Here is a 10,221-nt window from a genome sequence, read left to right as displayed (position 1 = left end):
CAATGGGCTCTGTATGTCAGGATGGCACAGGACAGGACTGGTTTCAGATGTTTTGCTCATAGGGTTGCTAAGAGTCATACTCCACTCAATGACACCTAACAACAACAAACCACTTGGATCCAACCCATGATCTTTTCAATTACTATGCATTTCAGAGGTGGACAATGAATAAGGATGACAGAAGAATTGACGCCTTCAAGTTATTGTGGTGGTGAAGAGTAAGGAACACTCCATGGACTGCCAAGAGAACAAACAGGTCTGTCCTGAAGAGAGTGAAACCAGGCTGCTCTTTGGAGGCCAGGATTTTGAAGCTTCAGCTGACATACTTGGGCCATGTTGCCAGGAGGGAGCAGTCCTTGGAGAGGGACATCGTGTATGGAACAGCAGAGGGTTAGCCGAAGACTGTGGGTGAGGTGGACTGACACGGAGACTGTGACAATGGGAGCAGGGTGTGTCAGAGATGGTGAGGTCGGTTCAGGATAGGGGAAGGTTCAGTGCTGTTGTTCATATGGTCACCATGAGTCACAATCAACTCGACAGTATATAACAAGAACCATGAGAGGAGAGCTCCTAAACCTTGTATGTTGTTGTATACTGTTGAAAGCGACCCACAGCTGACCCTCCAGTGTGTTTTCAGAGGCAGTTAACCACATGGGAGGAGACTGCCCATCTTCCTCGTATGAAGTAGGTGGTGGACTGGAACCACGTGCCTTTGGCACGGCAGCACAGCTTTTTACCACCAGGCCACACAGTAGTTTATAAACCTAATAGTATATCATGTTCCTAAGACGGATCTCACTGCTGTCAAGTCAGAAGCTGATCCTCACGTGGGTTTTTGGGAAGCTGTAAACTGCTCAGGAGGAAACTGTCTTTCTCCTATGGAGCCACTGGTGGATTCAAACCTCTAGAGACGGGCCGTCATTGTGTCAGCGGCACAAGCCCCTACAGGCCAGGCCACCAGAGCACAATTCAAATTCTGTCTGACACCGGAGGACGCCCTTAGGTAACTGCAGAAAGGGGCGCCTGGTCTCTCAGGAGGGACAGGAGCACAGGGCCAGGGTGTGCTGGCTCTGTGCAGGCACACCTCAGGGACACTGCAGGTTCAGGGCCAAGTCACAATAAAGCAAAGCTTGAAATATAAAGCAGTCACATGAATTTTTTCAGTTTCCTAGTAAATAACAAAAGTTATGCTTACATTACCGACCTGTTAATAATTTTTACAAGAGTATAATAATGTTTACATTATTGACCTAATCTTTCCATATGCTAAAGAAGTAATTCAACGAGCCAGACTATACAGAGAGTTCTGGTGGCTTAGTGGTTAAGAAGCTACACTGCCCACCGAAAGGCAAGCATTTTCAAATCTAGAAGCTGCTCCAAGATGGTCAGTCTCCTCCCATTCGACTTGTTGTCCCTAAAAACCCACTTCAGCTATAAGTTGGTTCCAACTCTACAGACAGTACATAAAAATAACATATATAATGACAAATGAGTCATCAGGGTTGAAGGAAGACTCATCAACAAACTGCATTACGCAGATTTCCTTACAGAAAGTGAATAGGACTTGAAACAGTTCCTGCAGAAGATCAAAAACTGTACCCTTTAGCATAGATCACATCTCAACAGCAAGAAAACAAAACCAAAAAAATAACCCTCACCACTGGACCAATAGGCAGCATCATGATAGACGCAGACTGTAACTGTCAATGACTTCATTTTGCTTGGATCCATCCATACTCAATACCCATGGTTATAGCAGTCAAGAAATCAAAACACGGAACCATCTGCTGTCAAGACTTCAAAGTGTTAAAGAGCAATTATATCAGCTTAAAGACTAAGAAGTCTATTTCCATGGTTCTTTCAGTTGCTTCCTGTGCATCTGAAAAGTTGGACAATGAATAAGGAGGACCAAAGAATTCTTTATGCCTTTGAATGGTGATGCTGGAGAAGAGTACTGACTACCCCTTGGGCTGCCAAAAGAACAAACCAACCTCTTAGAGGACGTGCGACCAAGGTGCCCCTTGGAGGCAAGGAGGGAAGCTTCGTCTCACATATTACAGGCATGCTGTTAGGAGGGGGCCAGTCCTTGGAGAAAGACATCATGTTGGGGAAGGTGGAGGGGAAGAGAAAGAGAGGAAGACCCTCAACGAGATGGACCGACAGAGTGACTTTGAAAATGAGCTCAAGCATGTTAGCTTGTGATGCTACCGCAGGCTCGGGGAAGGTTCCGATCTGTTTCTCACAGGGATGCTTTGAGTCAAGGTCAGCTTGACAGCTCCTAACAACAGAAGACTGTTGTTGTGTTGAGTCAGCTTCAACTTATCATGGTCGCACGTATGACAGAATGAAACGTCGTGCCCCGCTTGCCATCTGTCTCAGCCCATTGTTTCAAACACCATGTCAATCTACCCCATTGAGAGTCTACCTCTTCCTCTTTTTTTATTATTAAATTTTATTAATTTTAATGATTATTTCCAGAGATTTTGGGTTTTCATTCATTCATTGTTTCACTATCTTCTCTACCCTCCTCCCCAGTTTGTTCTTCTTTTTATTTTTTTCCTTCCTTTTTCAATGATGCTGCCTGCTTTAATAAGCATGATGTACTTGTCTCAGGACTGACTTCTGACAACAAGCTCCAAGTATACAAAGTCTTACCATCCTTGCCTCTAAGGAGCACTCTGTCTACACTTTCTCCAAGACTTGTTTGCTTGGCAATCTATAATCTTTACCAATACCGTCACTCAAAAGCTTCAATGTATGTTTTCATTTTTAATGTTTGATTAAACAAAATAACATCTTTTGTAACCAAACCCAGCACAAGACCAACAACAGAAAGGAGAAATAAAAAACAAGAAAAACAAAAAGCCTAGGGTTGCCCCTTCTTGGGCATTAGGGTCAGGTCTGCTCCCTTCCTTACAGGAAGTGGGGGCTTCTTGCCCTTGGGCGTCAGCATGGGTCCCTGTTCTAAGCACCAGAACTGGATATGAACAGAGAAACCAGCCCTGAAACGTTTGAGCATCTTTAAGAAGCCTGCAGGCTCTGAGGGCTGGGGCTCCTCTGAAGTGTTTACACAGGCCCACGCAGATCTGTGGAGAGGACCTTCTTCCTCGTCCAAGAAGTGGCTTCCTATCACAACAGTGCCAGGGGACCCAAAGTCCTGCTTGTGACAATCAGCAAGGCAGGCTGTAACTTCTGGCTGGTGTTGGCTGGAAGGTCACTGTGCAGGGGTGAGGGGTGGGATAAAGAGTTCCCTGCAGTGCCCAGCAGGTCTGGTGTAGAAAAGGGTCCCAAAGAGACTGCGGCCAGTTACAGGGAGGAAGCCTCAGCTGTGTCCACCACGCAGGAGCCACCTAGGCGCTTCTGGTGGAGCCTCAGTGAATTGAAGAGAATGTATGCACAAAGTGTTGGTGTAAACGTGCGCTCCGGTCCCAGTGGGGAGGAAGCCTCAGCTGTGTCCACCACGCTTGCCGGCCCTGCTGCTAAAGAGGAGTCTGGCAGTGCGGCAGCCCCCAGACCAGGAAAGGCCACAGATCTGTGATGACTGGACAGGAAAAGCTTCAATTCTTAAGTCATGCCTAGTCATTGTCCAACTTTCACATACATATGAAGCAAATGAAAATATCATGGCCTGCATCCCACACACCATCATTTTTAAAGTAGTAATTTTGTACTTTTAAGACTGAGGAGGACCTGAAGCGCTTGCTGCAGAAAGTCAAGGACTGCAGCCTCCTATATGGATTTAAGCTCAACATCAAGAAAACAAAGATTCTCACCACTGGACCAATTGGCAGCATCATGATGGATGGTGAAGAGATTGAGATTGTTATCAGCTTTAGTTTGCTTGGCTCCACAATCAGCACTATTGGTACCAGCAGCCAGGAAATTGAAAGACGAATTGCATTGGGAAAGTCTGTTGTCAGAGACCTCTCCAGAGTACTGAAGAGCCACAATGTCAGTCTGGAGAGTAAGGTGCACCTGATACGGACCATGGTCTTTGTAATTACTTGCTATGCATTGGAAAGCAGGACAATGACTAGGTATGACAGAAGGATAATCGATGTCTTTGATGCTGGAGAAGAGTGTTGAATATACCATGGACTGCTAGGAGAACAAACAAGTTCGTTCTGGAGAGGGGAGACCAGGCTGCTCCTTGGAGGCAAGGATTCTGAAGCTTCATCTGACATACTTTGGACATGATGCAAAGCGGGACCAGTCTTTGCAGAGGGATGTCATGTTTGGGAGGATGGAGGGACAGCACAGGAGAGAAAGACCCTTGATGGATTCAGTGACTGGGGTAATGGTCTTAGGTGTGTCAGGGACAGTGAGATTGGCACAGGACAGAGCAGGGTTTAGGGCTGTTGTACACAGGGTTGCTATGAGTTGCAGGTGACTTGACAGGACATAACAACAACGACTTTAAAGATGTCCTTGGAAAATTTGTCCAATGCACTGTGTCCAGGACTTCTTGACTACATTATAAAAAAAAACACCACCACAAACTCTGAAATACTTTAAGAACTGGCAAAATGAGATAGAATGAGTACCTGCTGTTGGACAAACGGAGTTGCCACACATTAATTTGTTAAAAAATAACAAGTAAACAAAACACACACACACACACACACACTCTACCTGTGAACGGTACTAAAGGGCGATAAAGCAAGGGATGCCTGGCCTTCCGCCTTCAGCCTGGCATCTCAAGGTCTACCATCTTCTGTGGGAATTGTAGGCCTCTCACAGCAGTAGTATTTTATTTCTGCAAAGGCCTCTGGGAAGGAAGGGTCTGTGCCAGCCTGGCTGAAGGCTGACAGTTCACACCCATCCAGCAGCCCCATGGAATAAAGGCCCGGTGATCTGCCTCTGCAGAAGTATATAGGAAAGCCCTATGGTGCAGTTCTACTCTGTGACACACGGGGTCGCCATGACTCCTGATCAACCTCACAGGGCCTAACAACACACACACTATTCGTGAGCAACAGTGGCTCAGTGGCAGAAGTCTTTCCTTCCACGCAAGAGACCAAGGTTCAATTCCTAGCCAGTGCGCTGTGGGAAGCCACCACCGGAGAAGGGGCGGGTGGGGTGTGTGTTACTACAAAGCTGGAAAGCTGGTCATGCTTCCAGACTAAGACCAACCAGAAAAGACAGGAAGAGGTCTTGGTAACAGTAAGGAAAGCACTCTGGACCACAACAGTCCTGTCTGCACTGAACGTGGGCCCGGGAGAGGCAGTGCCATTCCACTGTGCCAGGGGGTGAGATCAGGGCTAACCTCATGGCCGCTATTAACGATCTGCATTCTTTTTCCTGATTGAAGGGCCTTTGGAGTACACTCGATGGCATAGAGGGAACTCTGGTGCCTGTTGCTGTTAAGTACTACTGAGTATGACTCATAATAACCTTATGAACAGATCTGAACCCTGTCCTGTCCCGTGCCATCCTCATCATCTCTGACACACTAGAGCCCACTGCAGTCCCTAGGTCAATCCACCTCATTGAGGGCCTTCCTCTTTCACTAACCCTTCATCCTTCCAAGCATGATAGACTTTTCTAAGGAATAGCCTCTCCTAGCAACATGTCCAAAGGATGAGAGACAAAGCTTTGCCATCTGTGGCTCCAAGGAGCACTAAGTATACACAGTTTCTACCACGTACTGGTTTGTTCTTTTGGCTATCCATGGGATGTTCAGTACTCTTCTCCAAAACTCGATCAATTCTTCTGTCACCCTTTTCCACTAACTCTCAGATGCAAAGCAAGTAACAGAAAAGATCATGGCTTGCATCAAGCCACCTTAGTCTCCAAACTGACATCATTACTCTTCAGTATTTTGGAGAGGTCCCCAACACCAAACCACCAACTCTTCAGTATTTTGGAGAGGTCCCCAACACCAAACCACCAAACGTGCAACACATCAAAGCAAGACTTCTCCTGATCTCCTGACTGCTGGTACGAAGAGTGCTGACTGTAGATCCAAGCAAGATGAAATCATTAACAGTTTCAATATTTTCTCCATCTACATGTTTGTCAAACATTCTTCTAGGTGGTATAGCACTGATCTGTGCATGCTGTACAGAGGTAACTCGTGGTTGCTGTGATGCTAAACACTGTGACATTGATGTGTCAAATGTGATAATGGTTACCCATGGCGGACAGTGTTTGTTGGAGCTCCCCGATTAAAACAAGCTTGGAAGCAGGAGTGACATCCACTTCCGAAATGGGTTGTCTCCAGAAGCTCTATGAACAGTGCTCAAGTCTTTAATTCATGGGATCACTATGAGTCAGTCTACAACTCAATGGCACTTACCACCACCACGACCACATGTTGCCCTCTGGCCAGTGGTAAGGGCCATTGTCTTCGATGATGTGAAGCCCTGGCGATTTGCTTCTGACAAGCCACGTCTATTGAAAACCTTATACAGTAGCCCTATTTCACATAGTGAAGAGTTACAAAGCGTACAGCAACTGGTGGTTTATGTAACATTTAAATACAAAACTCACTGCTGTTGACTCTCCAGGATTTTTTTCTGAGGCTGTAAACCAGGAGGAATCTCCCATCCAGACAAGCAAATGGTGGATGTGAATGACCTGCATTTGGGTTGGCAGTGCAACGACTTACCCACAAGGTCACTACAGCTTCCTATTTATCATTTGTTGTTATTTACTGTCAACACAGAATCTAGTCATAGTGACTCTTTGCATTTGCAGAGGCTGTAACTTCCACGGGAGGAAACTGTCCATCTTTTTCCCAAGGAGCAGCTGGTGGATTCAAACCATGTGCCTTTGGACTGGCAGCACAACTCCTTACCACCAAGCCACCAGAACTCCCTTATTTTGTCATTTGTTGTGTACCATCAAGTCGGAACCCACACAGAGCTGACCCTCCAATTGAGATGAAGTAACAGTGTCTGCAGCAATGGGCTCGAACACTCAACACCTACGAGGAGGGTCAGGGCCCGGTGATCAATGGGTATGAGGCAGAGCCAACTCAACAGTACCTCACATCACCATTTCGGGTCAGGCCTGAGCTTACTGCTTCACACATGCCACCTCCTCTAATTCTTCAGCCTCGACCCCTTAACTCGATTCCAGGCTCAAGGTGGGTGGTGGTGCAGTAGCCTCTGGATGCCATGGGCCTGTCTTGGCTCCGGAAAATTGAAGCACTGGACTCAAAGCCACTGCAGTCCTCAAACACAAGCATCTGACCAGAGCCAGGTTTCCGAGTCGTTCTGAGTTTATTTTCACAGTCCTTAGCAGTCAGATTTCTAAAGGGAACTGACAACTGAGGCCCCGGAGCCAGCTGGGCCTCTGATGAGGAAGAGAGCGACTGGGTAAACACCCCGCTGACTGGAGCCCCTGTGAGCTCTCCTGAGCAGGTCGAGGTTTTGACAGAGGCAGCTGATATGTTACCATGGACAGTGAACAGACACTTCTGAACAAGTCCAAGGAGTTGGCCGGTCCACACTGTGCCCCTGTCACAGTGCCCTCAGGAAGAGGAACGAAATCTCCAGGGTAAAGGTTCTGAAATTACCCAACTCACCGTACAGGTATTTGCTCAGATGTGAACAAAGTACCAACAAACTGTTACAAAACAGGAGACGGGAGCTCATTAAACTCGTTCATTTTGGCTTTGTTCTATCCACATATGTGTCAACAAAATCCAAAGAGAAGAGACCACTAGCACTGTTGGACTGTGGCAGCTTCTGGGAAGGAATAAACTAGGGAACCAGGTATGCCAAGTCTATCTCATGCAACCCCATGAGGCTGAGAGAGAAACTGACAGGGAATCCAGTGGCTAGTTCTTCAGACGTAGATGACTGGGCCTTTCTTCCAGCCTCCCTCTGGGTGGACTTGGACAGAGGCACCAGCTGAGTGCATTAACAAGCTTGTATCACCACAACTACTGAAACGAACAGGAGGGCAGTGTTTTACACACCATGTATGTGAAAACAGATCAAGGAGATCTTCAATGCTGGGGGGGAGCATGTGATCCTAAACACCTCACTGCCACTGAGTGGCAACTGACTTGTAGCTGACCCTGCCGTGGGCTTTCTGAGGTACTGAAGGCACTGACAAAATACAGGTCCCCATGAACTGATGGAGCACCAAGTGACCCGTTCCAACAAATAGCTGCAGCCCTGCACATGCCAAGAAACGTGGAAGACAGCTACCTGGTCAAACTATCTGAAAGAGATCCCCATTTCTGCCTATTCCCAAAAGAGTTTATCTAACAGAATGTGGAAATTATTGGTTAATATCATATGCAAGGAAAAGGTGAAGATCAGTGAATAATAGCTAGATCAGGGAGCAGAAGGGATATCATAGCTGAGGACAGATGGATCTTGGCTGAATGCAAAAAATCCCAGAAAGATGTGTTTTATTGACTATATAAAGACATTTATTTGACAGGGGGAATCATAACAAATTATGACTAACACTGAGATGAATGGCAATCTCAGCATTTAATAGTGCTGACATGAAACCTTATGTTGATGAAGCAGCTGTTTTCTGGGCAGAACAAGGGAACACCACAGGGTTGAAAATCAAGAAAGGGATGTGTCACAGTTGCTGGTGGGATGATTGTAGGGGGTTGACGGAACCTCACAAACAAAATGTTAAAAAAAAGGTGGGTGCATCCTTTCTCTATTCATACTGCATGTTGAACAGGTCATCTGAGAAGCTGAACTATATGAAGAAGATCGTAGCATCAGAATTAGAGGAAGACTCACTAACAGCCTACATTTCGCAGATGTCACCACCTCACCTGCTCCAAGTGAACAGGACTCGAAACATTGGCTGCAGAATAAGCCTTCAATATGGGTTACAGCTCAACATCAAGAAAACAAAAATCATCACCACTGGACCAAAAAGTTAACATCTTGATAGATGAAGAAAAGTGAAGTTGTCAATAATTTTACTTTGATCTATAACCAACACCATGGTATCAGCAGTCAAGCAATCAGAAGACATGTTGCAGGCCCACCTCATGCGTCCGGTGGAAGCCACCACATGCATGCATCTAAATATACTCTTAGCCATTTAAAAAATAAGCTTCAGCAGGATTAGGCTTGCAGAGAAGGATCAAAGACAGCCAACCCAAGCGTCACACAGAGCTCGTCACCTCACAACCGACCTTCCGACAACCTTGATTTGAATCCTTGTGCTACTATCTTATTTTTTTCAACTTTAAGCAGGTCTGTTCACCACTCTGGAAGCCTGTTCTCCATTTGTGGAAGGGGAAAGTGGTACTATCTATTACAAGTTACAATTAAGACTATGTGGCAGAGAGGAAGGGGGCAATGATGGTGGTGCTGGAGGTCAAAGGGCTGTCCCAGTCACAGTCTCTGGTTGGGTGAAAGGTCTAGATCTCAGAAGAGTCCTGGTGGGGGAGAACTGTCCAGCCCCAAGGGAGAGCTGCCTGGAGTGTATGAGGAACTTTATCTAAGCCACTTTCCTCCTTATCCTCCTCCACTACACCTGTAAATAACACCTCCAAAGCTCTTTTCTTTGTAACTCACAAGTGTGTTCTCTCTAGGTTTGCTCCCTTTCCTACAGGTAACCTGAACCCTGAGCCTGGTCCCAGAGACAAAAGAGAAATATAACTGCCAGATATGGAAGCAAAGGTGGGTGGAGCCTCAAAGGTCAGCCAGCCACTCCCATTGGACTCACCCATGCAAACACTTTGCAGTCTAGAGGGCAGAAAATGCCATGAAAGTATCTTCTAACTGAGCAGGAAGGCATGCAGCTCCAAATCAAGACCAGCAATAAAGTGTTAAAACTGGGCTCCCTTCCTCTTCATCTCAACACCCCTGTTCAGCATGAAGCAGCCAGAGATTTGGTGCCCCTGTTGCCAAAGTAGAAACCCACAAATAAAAAAGACAATCTCTTTGTAAGGAACAAAAAAATAAAAAAAAGAAATAAATGGATCACTCACTATTGGACTATGACCATTATGCCATCTTTTCCAGTCCCAGCTGGATCTTTCTCATTTCCCTTACCAAACTCTGCAGCCTTGTGATTTCATCCCTACCTATCTTTACTCTTCTGCTCCCCACCTCTTACCCCCATGGATCTATAAATCTTTTACTAGTTTTCTATTTTTACAATAAAAAAAATTCAAAGAGTTTTTAAAAAAATAAAAAAGAGAGACATGTTGCTAAGGATGTCAGTTTGAAGACTAAGGTGTGCCTGATCCAAGCCATGGTCTTTTCAATTACTTCCTATGCATCT

This window comes from Elephantulus edwardii, unplaced genomic scaffold (genome assembly GCF_000299155.1).
Source record: "Elephantulus edwardii isolate Elephantulus edwardi_28Jun2011 unplaced genomic scaffold, EleEdw1.0 scaffold00153, whole genome shotgun sequence".
Taxonomy (NCBI): Eukaryota; Metazoa; Chordata; class Mammalia; order Macroscelidea; family Macroscelididae; genus Elephantulus; species Elephantulus edwardii.
This window is presented reverse-complemented; position numbering follows the sequence as displayed.